Below are 17,757 nucleotides of genomic sequence, written 5' to 3'. Positions count from 1 at the left end.
AACAGATTCCTATTCAACATCACACCAAGGTCTTTAACTGCTTCCTTATTTGTGATTGTATTGTTATTAAGTGCCCTATATGCATATAGCATTCGTTCTTTATCTCCATAATTATAGATTCAAATTTATCAGAGTTAAATACCATCCTATTTATCTCTGCTCATTCATATATTTTTTTAGGTCTCTTTGTAGCAAGTTCTATCTTCATCACAAGTAATTTCCTTACTTATTCTTGTGTCATTGGCGAAACTTCTCACTACAGAGTCCTTAATATGTCTGCAATCATAATAACAAACAGCAATGCAGCTAACACAGTACCTTGTGGCACACCGGATATTACCTTAGCTTCATCCGATTTCTCATGTTTTGCCATCACTATCTGTTTTCTGTTTTGCAAAAATTCTTTTATCCATATTCTTACTTTGTCCACAATATTATGTTTTCTAATTTTCTTCGCTAATAAATGATGATCTACATTGTCAAAAGCTTTTGCAAAGTCTAGGTAAACCACATCTGTATCTTTTTTGTTTATCATATTTTTATATATGTTCTCACGGTGGACTAACAGATGGGTTTGTGTACTTTTTCCGGGTACAAAACCATATTGTTCTATATTAAACAAATTATTTTTCATTAAATGTTTCATTATAATTTTCTTCATTACCCTTTCATACACTTTAATAATATGTGATGTTAGACTCACAGGCCTATAATTACTTGCCTCTAGTCTTCATCCACTTTGAAAGTAGGGGTAATACAGTGGTCCCTCGTATTCGCGGGGATGCGTACCAGACCCCCCTCCCCGTGAATAGTTAGAACCCGCGAATGTTTGGAACCCTATAAAAACGCTAAAAACAGCCTATTTTGTTAGTTAAAACTCAAGAAAAACAACCACTAAAAATTTTCATACTTGGTTTTTTTAATAGTTTTATCACAAAAAGTGCATTTTATGATGAAATTGATAAAAAAAACCAGGAATTTGTGGATATTTCTCATAGAAAAAATACCGCGAATGCGCGAATTTTCCGCGAATAATGCGGGAAACGTTCCCGAGAGAAATCCGCAAGTGTGAGTCTGCGAATCCGGAGAACGCGAATATGGGGGCACCACTGTATATGCTAATTTGTTCATCATAAATCTTGTCTGTATCTTCACTTTGTCTTAATAATATTGCGAGTGGCTTTTGCGATAGAATGAACTACTTTCTTTGACAAAGGGCAGGGATGCTGTCTGGTCCAGCTGCTGATCCATTTTTAGTTTTTATTTAATAGCCTGCACAATATCGGCTTCATTAATATCTATGTCCGATAAATATTTCACTATTTTCATCTCTTATTTCTGTATCATTGTCTTCATTATCAATTCTAGGTGTAAATTCTCTCTTATGTCTTTCTGCTAATAAGTTGTATATTCCTTTTTTTTTCATTTGTTATTGCCTTTCATTTCCTAGAGGGGCCTATTTCTGCTCTTCTTTCATTAATCTTTTCGCATATGAGTAAAATAGTTTGCGGTTTTGCTTCATATTTTCTAGGGTCTTTTCTTCTAAGTCCCGTTTTTCATTTTCTTTGATTGCATAATCTTTTGTTCTGCATTTTCTATCTTACTTTTTAGTCCATCACTTTCCATGCATTCGTTTTCTTTTGCAAGACCTTTTTTTCCACTTTCTGATTTTCTGGAATAAGACCCTTCTGTCTCTTGGTATGACGACTGATGTTTACTTTTCTTCTGTGGTATACTTATCCACTATTTCCTCTAATATTTAATATAATATATCCGTATTTACCTGTATATTATCCCTTACAATATGTTTTCCCATTTTTTTGTTTAATTCTTCATTTATTTCTGACCATTTTATATTTCAGAAATTGTATTTTCCATATCCTTCCCACTTTTTCATATCTTGCTTATCTCTGTTTTCACTTGCTTTGGAACGGACTGTTAATTCTATAACATTATGGTCTGAAATACTCGTATTATACACTTATTTCTTTAACATAATTCACCTTGTTCACAAATACCAGGTCTAAAATATTATCCTTTCTTGTTGGCAGGTGATTTATTTGCTGAATGTTATGTTCTAGTAGCATATCTAATAGCTTTTCGAATTGCCTCTTATCTTCTGTGCTCCTATTTACTCTCTCTTTTTATATGGATTATTATTTACAACCACAATCTCCTATTTGTTGTTTCCAATCTACGAAGGGAAACAAAGTTATTCTCCGGATAGGAGTATAGTCCAGTCTTTGTGATTTCTGCAACCAATTTATCTATTATTATGTAAAACTCTTTAGTATTGGGGTCTGTATATTATGATGTTCACAAATTTTTCAGATTCAAATTCTACCGCTATTAATTCAGATTCATTGTTACTATATTTTATCATACATTTTTCCTTGATTTATGTCTCTCCCATACATTGCGGTTCCCCTTGATTCCTATTATTTCTATCTGAACTATAAGTTTGGAACCCCGTTTATCTGATCATCATTACCAGTCTCTTTGGAATACCAGGTTTCACTTATATTCATTATATCTATTTTTTTCAGTTTAGGTTAGTTCTTCTAAGAACTCTATTTTTCTTTTTGAGTTACTCGTAACTAAACCCTGCGCATTCATCACTATGATGGTTTGCGTGTTATCCCCATAATTTAATTTGGGTAATAATAAGGATTTTCCCATGTCTCCTTTCCTGTTCTGATATGTTCTTTGTTCTTCATTTTCAGAAAATCCAACTTTTCCAATACATTTTGATCTTCCATCTTCTATTTATTCATTTCTGTAATGTGTCTGCATTTATCTCGTATCTGCACCATCCCCTGGCATCGTAGATATAGTGCTCGTTACTTGCACTGTACCTAGGTACTGATACCTGATATCTCGATGCTGACATTTCATAATGCGGTGATGGCTTGCTTTTTTTCCTTCACCTCATGTTCTTTGTTCCTTTCTTTATTTGCTTCAGTTTTACGATTTGAATTTTTGAATTTTTTTGATTTTTTTTTTTTCATGGCTATAGGGTGCATATATCTATATTTTTTGTTGTTGAAACTTACATCCTTTTCCTTCCTCATAGCCGTCTAGGTATGTACATTTGCCATAAATCTAAATAATTGTGACTATGTTGGGATGCTTGTAGTGACATCTGTCATCGAATCTGCAATACCCTATTTTCAAATTGGTGCCGACTATGTCTTTCTTTTTTGCTTGCTATTTCCATCGGTATGAAGATCCGGGTACAACCTCTTTGGGATTTTATTTTGGGTTATCATGTCATAATTTATTTCATCGTTTGTATACTGCTGCATTGCCTCATATGTAGTATCTATGAGTATCTCTGCATCTATACTCTGTCCTGGTCTTTGTTCCCATTATTTTTTTCCAGAAGCACTGGTATTAATTAAAGTCACTCCCTGATCACCTGAAACACCTTTCAAAAGAGTTGGTGAAGGTGGTTAGTTACATCGACAGTATGAACACCAGGCTGTCCTAAAAACTATGCCAATACGCGAGTCCCAACTTTGAAGTGTTGCTTTCTGCGCTGCTGTACTGTGGTTAACAGCAGGGAACATAATCAACAAAGTTTAGAAAAAATCTGAAGAATTGGTTTTCTTTCTCCAGTCTCAAGTGAAAGAGAATTGTAAAAATATGCTACATAGGCAGAATTAGAACCTGCATACTTTGAAAGTATATTTGGAATCCTGAAGAAAATGGATCTTCAGGTGCAATGGAAAGGTGCAAATCTGTTCTCTCAACAATGCATCATCGGGTCTTTTTCTTGAGAAATCAGAACTCCGGTTCATTTTCTATGCTTGCCAGCCATTTTCGGGGAAAAGGAAGCCCATTCAGATACAAATACTCAGTTGTTTATGCAGCTGAATTTCAATGATACTTTCCGGCGTTAGAAATGACAAGGGATGGGTCATCTTTAACCAGGAATGCCTTCTCAGATCTTCCATTAGGAATCCATTTGCAGCAGATGTTCATGATATTCCAGAAGATCTTCAGTAGGAATTCTTGGGCCTCAAAGTTATTGTTCGTTGCTTAAGATGTGTACCAGCTGTCTACCATGGAAAACTGTAGGCCGTCCCTTTAAAATTTAATGAGAATCATATACTTTTCAATCTTGCGGGGCAACTTTGCCTTAAAACTCTTTAAATACTAAATCCCGAAGAAAGGAGGGAAAATAAAGAAAATGATAATAATGGGGCGCGTTGTCCTTAAGGAAAGAATAATCTACCGTTAAAAAAAAAAAAAAGATAAAAATCGGGGGAAATTTAAGAAGATGGACTTTCAAGAGTTTGTCAATGAAAAGAAAGTCAGAGAAACTAACAAATACAAAAATTTCAAGCCACTTAAACGTCAAAGAAATTGTTGCATGCAATGTGCCTGTCTGTAATGTTAACTGCTTTTGCAGTTCACACTAATTCCGTGAGTTCTTAACCTTACCTTGAAATTCCACTCGCAAGTATTTCTTCTGATCAGCCGGCGGGACGTTATCGCTACTTTGGCATCAGGTTCCAAGAAGTATCGTCCACACCCGACTTCATCGAGAAAAAATTTACAAAGAAATGAACGTTGAAAATATAATGTTTATTCTAAACTCACTGTCAGAAATAGATGTCGATGGAAACTTTCATGTGTATTCCGGTAAGCGAAATATTACTTTATTTATTGCAGTAATAATGAACATGCATTCTTAAACAAGTCAAAAGGTCTTCAAAACTGTTGTAGCAGACTTTCACAGGATACACTGATGAAAGTGTGCAAAGTAAAAAAGGAGTAATAAGAATTGCTTCTCTCTCTCTCTCTTGATATATTTGTATATATATATATATATATATATATATATATATAATATATATATATATACTATATATTATTATATATATATATATATATATACATATATATGCATGTATGTATGTATGTATGTTGATATCGGAAAGGAGGAACCTAAACATCCAGGAAGCAAATAAGTGCGCGCAAGATAGATATCATCACTTTATAGGTATATGAGGAAACTAGTGTTGTAGAAGTTTCTCCGCATAGTGGATTCATCCACGATTCAGTGATTCAAGAGTGAAGTGGCAGTGATCGCTGTCACTTCTTTCTTAGGAGCCACTACCTGTTATGGAAAACATTCTGATTTTAAAGGATTAATATATATATATATATATATATATATATATATATATATATATATATATATATATATATATAGATACACACACACATATATATATATATATATATTATATATGTATATATATATATATATATATATATATATATATATATATATATATATATGTATATATATATGTATATATATATATATATATATATATATATATATATATATATATATATATATATATATATATATATATTAATCCTTTAAAATCAGAATGTTTCCCATAACAGGTAGTGGCTCCTAAGAAAAGAAGTGACAGCGATCACTGCCACTTCACTCTTGAATCACTGGAATTATTATATGAATATATATATATTATATTAAAATATAATAATAAGATATACATATATAATATATATCTATAATTTATTATATATATATATCTATATAATATATAATATATATACACACAACACAACAACCAATATATATTAAATATATATTATATAATATATAATATATTATGTATATATATAGAATTATATATTATATAATGATATCATATGTAATTATAAAATTTTAATTTTAAAATATTAAAAATTTTTTCTATATAATAATTATTATAATTATATATATATAATAGGTATATATATGTATATATTGTATATATATATATAAATATATATATATAATATATATATATATATTATATTTATATCTATATATATATATTATAGTATATATATATATATATATATATATATATATATATATATATTATATATGTGTGTGTATGTATATATATATATATATATATATATATCTATATATATATATATATATATATATATATACATCATACATACATACATACATACATACACAACACACACACACACACACACACACACAATATATATATATATATATATATATATATATATATATATATATATAATATATATATATATAAATAAAGATAATGCCACAGAAGAAATGAAAAATGAGAACTGCCTGAGATCTTTTGGTCTCAACGACCCTTTAATAATGGCAAGACTGAGAAGAACAATGAGAAACAGTATAGGTAAGCATATATAAATGGACATTACAGGATTAAGAAAAGGTCCAAATCACTTTAAAGAAACGAAAAAAAAAATGTGTATGGGCTAGAGTAAAGACTTAAAAGCAGCCACCCACACGTGGTCACAGTAAGTTAGTGAGAAAACAATACATTTTGTTTTAGAAACAAAGGCATATACAAAAGGACAGTACAAAATTTGCAAAATCCTGAAAGCTAGATTAAGGATTTGAGAGTGGCAAGCACACCAGTGAAAGGCAAGTTAATATGAAAAACAATACACTTTGTATTAATAACAACATGAATTTACAAAATTGTTCGGACAATGAGTGGGAAACATACATTAATTATGTGTAGATATAGCAAGCACAAGAAAAATCAGTATATAGAAACATGTGGGACTAATTAATTAGTAGTTAAATTCATCTATTTTAAGTCCCTCATAAACATTTTACAGATATATGGGTCCAAACGGTACAATCCAGTCTAAAATTTAGGTGTTTTTTATTAGCGATTTGTATAATTGCTGATTCTGGTAAATTTCTTGAAACATAATTATTAGACCTAACAATTACAGAGCTATCGCCCCAATTTATACAATGAGGTTTTTCGCTCAGATTGGTAAAGAGTGCATTTGAAGTCTGGGCTGTTCTAACTGGATACATGCTGCTTTATTTGTACATTTAAAACTTTGCTTGATTGGCCGATATAAAAAGACGGGCAATCCGTTACATGGAATTTTGTAAATGATGTTTTTATTTGTTACGGGACTATTCTTAATTAGCATACATTTAATGGTATTGTTGTAAGAGAAACAACATCAACATTAAAAGATTTAGATATTGATTTTATGGTTTCAAATCCTCGAAAGTAAGGCAAGCTAAGTATATTTTTAGGGGTTTCTTTTTCATTGTTAACAACATTATAAAAATGTTTGTTAGCTTTTTACAGTGGACTCGTAATCCTCACAGCACATAAGAACATGGAAGAAGAAAAAAGGAAATTTTAACGTTAAAATGGTGGCCAGAATAATAAAAAATATACATATGTTAGATTATTTGTGGGTTTTCTATAAATACTGAATTTGCATTGGAAAGTCTCTCTATATATTATACATCTAGGAAAGGGGTGACATTGTTATTTTAATTTCAACAGTGAATTTTATGGATGGCACTAAATTATTTAATTTAGACAATACATCGTATACATCGATACCAATAGGTAAGAATACAAAGATTTCATCTACATATCTAACCATTTTAAAGGGACAAGTGTGATATTCGGGAGGTGTTGTCTTTCAAAGAATTCCATATATAAGTTTGAAGGAGAGGTGATAAGGGGTTACCCATAGCCATACCAAATATTTGTTGATAATATTCTCCATTAAAAGTAAATCTGCAATCACAAATACACAACTAGTCAATGAAATTATGTGACTAAAGGACATTAGGTAATTCATGTTATACAAGTTCATTAATCAAATATTCTAGCACAGAGTCAATAGGGACTTTTGTAAACAAGGAACATACATCAAAACTGACAAAGATATCACTAGGGTTTAATACAATGATATTCAATTTTTTCCACAAGATCAAGAGAATTCCGGATGCGTGAATTAGATACAGTTTCAAGCAATTGCTTATAAAACTATCCAATATATCGCTAAACTGCTATCCCCGTTACTTGGAACTGTATCTAGTTCACACATCCGGAATTCTCTCAATCTTTCGGAAAACTTAAATAATTTGCTTCACCCATTGCACCAAGTGGAAGACTAACACACCGGGAGCTAGATAGAATACAACAGCTACTCTCAAACAACGGATTTGAAGACAAAATGATACAATCAGAAATACGCAAGATTTTTGGCAGATACTATAAGCAAGACAACACCACAGACCAACAAGGTGAGAAGACAGGATAACAATAAAAATACACCAAGATAACTTTGTAAAAATAAATATAACAACAATATCATCAAGAAAATCATTAAAAATAACGTTAAACCACGAGTACCTATACCGACATAAACATCACTTGCAAACCATACCTACTTGCATCACTTGTTATGAGAAATAGAACATGTGCACCACCCACACCTAAGGAGATGGCCAGTAATGTATTTTATAAATTCATTTGCCCCAAGGAAGAATGCATTCCTTCCAGAGAAAACTACGTTGGGAGAACATCTGCAACTCTCAGACGTAGATTGCTTGCCCACAGAAACATAGGAGCCATCTTCCAACACAACACTGACAAACAAGACAAGAAACCATCATCACAAGACTTGATAAATAATGCTAAAATGAAATAGAGATGCAATTCATATTAGGACATAACAATAACAGAATCCAGTTTTTTAGAGGCACAAGCAAACCAAGTTTCAACACCCAAACCGAAGCTGATCGTCCTTTTCCGTCTGTTGGAACGAGAAGAGAGATCCAAGGCCTAAGAGCCACGGCAGAACACCACGCAGGAAGCAATCTAACAATGTAAATGAAAACTATGGCAACTCACCTAATCCGACCCTACCAGTATCAATAGAGCAGAGGATGTCTGTATATATCAATTCTTCCTTGAGAAAGTCCAAGATAGGGTGAAGCTGACCGTAGCAATAAATGGAAAGCAATTTGTATACTATTCTCGAAAGCAGAAGTGAGGAAATATGAAAAAGTCTGCATCAAAGAAGCTATTGCTACAAAGGCGATTGCCTACAACATATATCTATGTATGTATGTTATGTATGTGTATAAATCAGAAGGCGTTAAAGAAGAAAGCATTAAACATAAGTCATTTTATTCGTATCACGGCGTTTCGAGACCAATGTCTCATTATCTAGGTTAAAAAAAAAGATAAAAAACTGACATGCAATACAGCATTAAATTATTTTTGTTGACATACATTCAATAAAGTAATACGAGGGAAGTTACAACATTGAAATACAAGTTACTCTAAAAAAAATAAAACAAAACAAAATATATAAATAAATAAAAAGGCATTATTAAAATTAGGAGTAGTTACAAAAGACACCTTGTTTCAACGACGTTCAGTTGCTTTATGGAAAACGCATCGAAAGTTAACAAGAAGGGCATAGGTTAAACTATGTACAAGGGAACAGATGAAGAGTGGTTGTTTATTGGAACTAGTTTCTTTATAGCTGGAGATTCTAATATTGGAAGGTGGTGTTCGTATGGACTTGATAACAATATCTTGAAATCCCTATAGATTATACTGTTTTTACTAAATTTCCCATGATTCCTAATATTAGATAGTTCTGGGTTGGACAGTTTCCGTACACCCTGTACGGAAACTAATACCTAATACCATGTGTGCATCCCATCTCACCTTAAGCAAGCGGCGTGTGTTTCCAAAAACGTAAGTCTGCCTATTGCATCGGCAGCAATTATAAATATAGACAACGCCGGATTGCATTAAGGGAGGTAATCTCTCTTTATGACGCAATGTATTACCGATAGTCCTAGGGTTCATTAAGACAAACTTAACATCAACAGCTGGAAAATGATTAGTTAAAATTCTCCTTAAGTGAGGTAAAAAAAAAAAAAAAAAACAAAAAAAAAAAAAAAGAGGTGCCATGCATATAAGGAAATGGTATGTAAAACTAGAGTTTCTGGGCCAAATGTATTGCTGCTGGAGGATGAAATGAAATTTCCAGAGTTTTTTCTGACATATTTCATAAAGAGATCAGGAGGGTAACAATTTGATCTAAAATAATCGTAAAAGATTCCGATTTCTTTGTGGAAAAGACTCCAAGCAAAAGTTAATGTCATGGCTCTCTGGAGGAGGGTAGAAACGAATTTGATTTAAAATTGAAAAAAAAAACAAAAAAAATATAAAAGTTAAGACCAAGACCTGTCTGTGAACGTTTCCTTTCGAAAAATACCTGTGTGAAAACGATCGTCATCACGGATAACAATCGTAATCTAAGTGTGTTATTGTTTTCCAATTCAATACGTAAATTTGATGTTGGAATGTAAGTGTCATCCATATATCGGCGATGAAATAAGGGTTTAAAAGAAGAGGGACAACTGTCCAGCAGCTCTCTTAAATTTGTGCATAAAAATGTTAGCGAATGTGCAACTCAGTGGGTTACCCATTCCCACCCTTCAACTTGCACGTATACCGCATCATTAAAAATAAAGGCAGTGTCCCGCACTGCCAATTCAAACAACTTAAAATCAGGACGGTTTAAAACCATGGTGAACACTTTATCATCAGTAAAAATAGTATCTAAATCTAAATATACCGATCGGCAATTCGCTATGAGAATCGCCCAGAACTTAACCTACTATGAGATTCAGGGCCTCTGTAACACGGTCTTTTCGCAATAACTTTTTATCTATGCATTTCATAATATAACGCTTATTCAGACTACATATTATATCTACACATAAATTTTGACTATTATGCATTACGTATGTTGAATAAATTTTGGTACTTATAATGTAAAAGTGACTTTTTTTTTTTAAGACGGCCAACTTACTCAGAGAAAAGGTTTCGAACGCACTCATTATGTAACTTATGACAGTATTTCTTCCCTCTTTCTCGATGGATGATGAGCTATACGTAACGAAGGCTAGACCTCTGGCAACAATGACATAAAAATTTTAAATACAAGCAAAGCAGTACACTTTTATGAACTCTGAAACCTCTCCACTGATAATTGTCATAATGAACAAACCAACAAAATATGTTAAATACAAAAACACCTCGATTATTAGTCTAACTCCCAAAATAAGTGTCCTAAGAAATTACAGTCTACTTCATAGGTCACAATCAGATTGCCAAGATGTAGGGATAGTTGGTAATTTTAATTTTCAAAAATATAGTAGACAAGCTTGATTTGATAACTGCTATACCCAATGTCAAGCAATTTTATTTATCAGCTATCTACCTATTTACTGAAAAAAAAAAAAGCCGGTGCCGTATTTGGCTTTAAACCTTCACCAATAATTATTGTCAGAATGATGACTTCATGAGGCTCCACCCACTTTGGCCTCGTTATAATTCAGGATAACACTGAAGGCTATCATGGGCATTGTTGGATTAGAAAATTTAACTTCTGGCTATAAAAACTAATTTCTTGAGTAGTTGTAAGAAGTGCTAAATGATCCTCAAGGATCCCAGCAGTTGGCCTAAACGTTTAATTCATGTATATTACTGCTATTACTACTGTTGCGGCACTACTGCTACAGTAGTATTACTACGCTAGCACAGATAGTGACCCCACCCACATCTATGTATCGTTCCGCCATTCATAAAGTCTTTCTCATGTTTTTTTCACTGTTCAATAAGACATGGCCTCCTCAGAAATTAAGTTTAACATTAGATGATAGATTATTTCATTAAGCTAACAAATTATGGCAACTGGGTGGGATTTTGTTATTGGCCGATGTTGGAAAGCTATGGGTGTTTCAGAGCTGATGGAACAAGGTGAATGAGTTACTGTCTGGTGGATGGGTGGGGCAACATTTTGTCAAACGGTGTTTACCTTGCTTACGTAATGAATGTTTTTCGACTCTTGGCTCGAAATCATTGGCCATGGCGTCGGCTAGATAATTTTTATTCCATAAAAATAAAACTATCATAGTAAGACACTTCCCAGTCTTCCCCTTTGCCTGTCCCTTGTACTCCTTCCACAAGTTCGTCGTTGAGCCTTTATCTCTTAGTTAGTGGCATCCCGTTGCTCTCCTCCTTCCATTGCTGAGTCCCTATCTGATAAAGACACCGTTCATCCTGACAAAGGTAAAGTAATACATGAATAAGATTTCTTTTAACCAGTCACAATCTTGTTATTCCTCTGCCTGGTTTTATTTTCTGTTTTATTGTGCGAGTATCTTAAGTCAATTTGTGTTGAAATCTTAAGTGTTAGTGTAACTCTGCATTTAGAGATTGTAAGCCGAGTTGTCTGGCACCGTCCATGAGTTCCCTCAGTTCTCTTTGTTTCTCGCAAGTAACTGTCTTGTAATTCATTGCAGATCGGCCTTGACTGTGGAATAAACTCTTTGGCTCTAGCCCATGCACAGTGGCCTTATTGGTATAGAATATTTATTCGGTGCATGATACATTCATTTAGCAGGACCTTGTTATTATTTGCCTCATAAAAAATTCCTCATTGTTCTGATCTGTTTGTATTATGTAAACATTATCGATTAAGTGAACCTCAATATTGATGTAATCTTTACCTCATCTGAAGAAGGCCCTAAGACATTATTTTTCCTTTGATTGACTCTTCTATGGATCTGCTTAAGACACTCTTACAAGTCAGATTTAGCCAAGATATGGTAGTTCCCTTGGTAATCATAGCCTATTCCCAGAATCCCAGTAAGTATCTCAGGTGGAGACATAGCAGTCTGCGACCAATGCCAGATCTTGTAGTTGCTCTCTGCAATTGTGACTGTCAACTGAACAGCAATTGCTAAAGCTGTTGCAAGATTAAAGACGACCCTGGTAGCATAAACCCCTTTTTTTATCACACGAGAAGAGCCAGTTCCATAGCCTAAGTGCAAGTTTCGATATTTTTTGTTTAGGTTTATTCTAGGTGTGAAAAGTGACTGCAAACCAGTGTTAAGTATTGATAGACCACGTGCATGCCCAATTTAGTTCATGAGAAGAGAGAGAGCCTATTAACCATTGCACGAAATTTTTTGTGCTAATGCATGTTAGCCTGCATGTTCTCAAGAATAGGAAAGCTAGGGAGGGAAATAAGTTGAAGAGTTATTCCTTCGTCCATGTGATAAGGACAGTCTGAAAGTCCTGAATTCCTAGTCAGGCACATTTTGTATGCAGCCAACTACGGCCTGAAAACCCAGAAATTTATGTCTCACTGGATTTATCCTCTCTCTCTCTCTCTCTCTCTCTCTCTCTCTCTCTCGATTGGTAAAATTAGGAAGTATATAGAAATTTATTAATTTTTTTTCCTCAAGTCAAGAGACGTAAATTCCGTGTTGGAATCTTCATTCCAGGCTATGTGGACCTCCTAACACATTTGCCATACTTAATTTGAGTAATTTTAAAATCCAGTTATCTAAGCAGTGCACACACACAGTGCTCATGTATGTCATTTTCTTCCAACAGCTTATTTTATTAATACGTAATAAAATGTTAAATTCTATAAATGAGTCGAATATTCCTCAGGCAACCCACAGTATTCCAGTGAATTTATCTATTGAAAAGTATGGCAGCATGTGCATGGCTGGAACCCACACATACCCTTTCATTCATTACTGCGAGGGAATCTCCCAAGCCTCGGAAAATTCACCCAGACATCAGCTAGACGGCTGTGTGCGTGCCTAGCCAACCGCAATGATCTCAAGGCCGACTAGACGTAAACAAAGGGTTCAGGCCACTACAGGTAGAGTTTAGGTCCATTTTGTTTACCGTAAAATCACTTCTGTGCACAGGGGCGTCGGCAGCTCGGGCCTGCCACCCTTAAAATTATTTCAACAGTGCAACAGCACCTCACACACCATAAGTGTATAACCCATGTAAGCCTACTATTAGTTCTGTAAGCTTTTCTCAGCAAGTAAAATATACCTAAAGGCTTACATTAACCCTTGTGCTAAATCCCGTTCATTTGAACATCTAAAATCCAAGTCCATACAAGACTTTTTCGTTCATTTCAAACAATTAAAGTCCATATAAGATTTCTTATTCGTACATTTCGAATCATTTCATTCATTTCGAACCATCAACGACCATATAAGACTTCTTATCCATTCAATTTCGGAAACCAATCCAAGTCCATTACAAGACTTTTTTGTTCATTTCGAACAATCCAAGTCCATATGACTTCTTATCCGCTCATTTCGAACAATCCAAATCCATATAAAACTTCTTATACGTTTATTCTGAACAGTCCAAGTCCATACAAGAAATCTTATACGTTCATTTTGTGAACAATCCAAGTCCATACAAAACTTTTATCTGTTCATTTCGAACAATCCAGATCCATACAACACTTCTTATCCATTAATTTTGAATAATCCAAGTCCAAACAAGACTTCTTATCCGTTAATTTCGAACAATCCAATTCCATACAATAGTTCTTATATGTTCATTTCGAACAACCAAGTCCATATAAGATTTCTTATTCATTCTTTCAAACAGAGTCCTCCGAGACACACTGGATTAATTCTTTCAAACACCTTGAGTCTTTTGAAACGCTGAAATCGTTTATTCGAACACAATGAGTCTCCCGAGAAACCCTGATCTTGTTCACTCAAGTGATCCAAAGTCTTGACTGACTTCCTCAATCAGTTCATTCAAACAAATCCAAAGTCCATCCCAATCTGTTCATTCGAACACCTTGAAGTCCTTACAGACTTCCCAATCCTGTTCAAACCAAACAAACTGAATCTACAGGATATCCTGAACCAAATAAATGAGCAAAACCTGAGTTCTAAGGAACACCCTGAAACTGAGTTCTACAGAACACCCTGAAACCGAGTTCTTCAGAACACCCTGAATTTGAGTTCTACGGAACAACCTGAAAGGGAGAAAGAAAGAGTGCATCAACTTGCTATGGGCGTCCAAGACATACCCAACCCAGTGTCCCCTTCACCACATTCAACACTCGGCAGTGTTGGCACTCTCATCTGGAAATGGGCTCAAGCTGTGTCTGAGGCCTGGCTCGATTATGTCAAGAGAGTCTTGAATACTTACCAGCCTCCTCCAGAGGGAGTAGTACTGATCCTGGGGAGACACCTTGACAGGAATGGTGCCATAACATTTAATGCCCTTGACCCTGCTGATAAGTGACACCTGGAGCAAGTTCACAAGGCCATTGTAAGGGCCTTTGAAATTACCTCTGATCACTGGAGACAGCGTTGGCAAAGCATCCCAAAAGCAGCCAGTCAGACCTGTACCAAATGTATCTTGAAAAAGGCTTAGGCCCTCTAGAGATGACTAGAATCCCTAAAGGCTACCACCATTGATGACATCCTTCAGTTGCTCCAGCTCAAGGACCTCCTGTCCTACGTCCCTCTAGCGTTTGTAACACACTTAAGTGACAAAGCTGCTAAGAAGATCACTGAGTGATATTGCTGGCTGATAGCTGGGACACTTACTATACACAACAAAGCTACTTTGGCCGGAAGATACATCCCTCAGGGCACCCTCAAGTCCACTCTCAATAACCCCGGAATGGCACCTTTTCAAGAAAGTAGTATGTGGAAACTGCAAAAGACTTGGGCACTCTACCAATCAGTTCCATGCCAAGGCGGCACACCAGACGAAGCCAGTCCAGACAATTGTATGTACTAAACCAACTACTGAGTGGGTAGGCCTCCAGTTTGGAGGTTAGCCTCATCACCAAAACCGAGTACTACCTCCCTGGCGCTGTTGTTGACGAGGACCAATGAATGACCATCAGCTGGATTGATGGGGAAGGTAAAGATCTCCTCATGGGTCATCACTGGTGCTGCTTCTCTGAGAAGGAGCATCTCGTCCAATGGAGAGGTCCCCCCTGGTCCCACCATGAGGCATGACTACATCCCACTCCAAAGGTTCCACAGAGGAGATTCCTCCTCCTGATGAAGGCTTACTCCCTATGACCTTGGACTGGCAGTGGTGCCATGGTTGCATGACCAGTCTGGCAGTGGTGCCATGACTGCATGACCAGCATGGCACCCTACCCATTGAGCCTGTTTCTGAGCCTTCTGCACACTCCTCATTACAAGGATGGATGCCTCGGGCCCAACCTTGGGCAGGAAACACCTCATCCGAGACCAGACTGAACACATCACTGTGATGCCACCACTCAGAGGCAGCTACCAATGAGGACAAAGTACAAGATTTGGTGAAGGAGGACTTCCTTCTTTAGAAATGAGGTGCTATACTGAATAACCTAGGGGAGGAATAAGCTGCCACATATCCTTCATTAACTGATGGTAGTACCTCCATCCTTGCAACAGGACCTCCTTCCTCTGGCCCATGATGTCCTTGGAGGACACTCCTGTGTCACCCAAGCAACCCGAGCCATTGTGGGAAAATTTTGTTGGCCAGGCCTCCACCGGACAGTCAAGCATTTGTCATGTTGTGCCCAACATATCAGATAACAAGGCAAAGCAAATGGAGTCATCCCAAATGCACCAAGGAAGAACATCCCCTCAGGGGAATCCCCTTTCAGGAAAGTCTGCATAGACTTCCTGAAAGGGGCTCTTGATATGTCCCAGGGGCATATCCAAGAGCAAGTCAGGGAACATTCATTGCCTCACAACAATAGACTGCTTCACCCGGGACCCAGAGTCTACCCCTGAGCAAAGCAAGAGTGCCAAAAATACTGTAAAGGCACTAATTCAGTTCTTCTTTCACTTCGGTTTTCTGGTGACAATCCAGAGTGACCAAGGGAGTCATTTCATGTCCAAGGAGTTCAAAGACAGCAGGCCAGCCATGGCATCAAGCCTATCCATTCAACGCCATACCATACAGAGATCCAAGACATCATTGAAAGATTCCACAGACCTTGGACAATACTCCGACCAAGCTGGAGCAGAAAGGAGGAGCCTCCAAGGAGGAGAACCTCCCATACGCACTCTTTGCCATCCAGAAGGCTCCTTCCAAAACCAAAAGTTACATTCCCTTCGAGTTGCTCTATGCATGCACAGACTACCGGAGGCCCACTCGATATCTTGTTACAAGGCCTGGGCTGACCCCACCAAAGCTGAATGGGCAAGGTACCTCCCTGATATTTAATGTAAATTTCAAGCTGCTTGGGCAGTAGCCCAAAGCCAACGAAGCTGCATGACAAGATAAGCCAAAATCCAATTTGACAAGGAGGCTCGAAGTGCTCATTGAAGTAGGCCCTTATGATAAGTTTTCCTTAGGTTGATGTAATGTTATGTATCTTTGCCTCCTTGTATTAATGACATCATTCCCCCACCTCCCCAAATTCTCTCGATTAATCACAAGGCTAATTATCCAAATAGGCTATTCTAGTCTTCATCTCTACTAATTGTGTACTACATAATTTCAGTTAAGTAACAGCTTTCTTGCCTTCAACATCTCGATCGTTTGATCCTTTAAGTCGTCTTGTTTTTCCTGTTAATTCTGAGAATAGTTCTGTTAATTATCATGAATTCTATTGATATTATCATGGTGATTACAGTAAGTACATATTTAAAATTACATTGTCATTATGGAATGTAAAAAAAAAAAAAAAAAAAAAATTGCACTTTTGCCTCCCCAAAATGCGGCAGCAAATGTAGACTGGTTTAAATGCTTAATAAGTTCAAGCTAAGTGCTTTTATGATTTACAGTCATTATGGAAACTATATTTCTAGGTAACTGCGGCGCCTTTAATCATAATTGCCTCACACCTACTTTACCTTGGAAATTGATTTTTCCTACAGTTTAGTGCACTGGGGAAGCATTTATTATTGTACAGGGTGTCCATAAAGTCATTCCCTGATTAATAAAATTAATAACTTTAAAATTACTGTTGATATGACCGTACAACTTTCCCATTCTGTTGAGCAATTACTAAAGTTTCTTTTGTTTGCCTACAGATGCCACTGTGATCAGTATC

The 17,757-nt window shown here is 35.7% G+C and overlaps 1 protein-coding gene across 1 annotated transcript in view; it reads right to left on the bottom strand.

The window, feature by feature from the left end:
* LOC135216581 (clotting factor G beta subunit-like) overlaps positions 1-4,536 on the bottom strand; it is a 46,223-nt gene extending 41,687 nt beyond the window's left edge. Inside the window, exon 1 of the mRNA XM_064251960.1 lies at positions 4,447-4,536. The gene's annotated coding sequence lies outside the window, so the exon portion shown is untranslated. The remainder of the gene's footprint in view (positions 1-4,446) is intronic.
* Positions 4,537-17,757: the final 13,221 nt, after the last annotated feature.

This window comes from Macrobrachium nipponense, chromosome 6 (assembly GCF_015104395.2).
Source record: "Macrobrachium nipponense isolate FS-2020 chromosome 6, ASM1510439v2, whole genome shotgun sequence".
Classification (NCBI taxonomy): domain Eukaryota; kingdom Metazoa; phylum Arthropoda; class Malacostraca; order Decapoda; family Palaemonidae; genus Macrobrachium; species Macrobrachium nipponense.
Note: the sequence above shows the minus strand (reverse complement) of the source record. Positions and strands in the feature narration are given on the sequence as shown.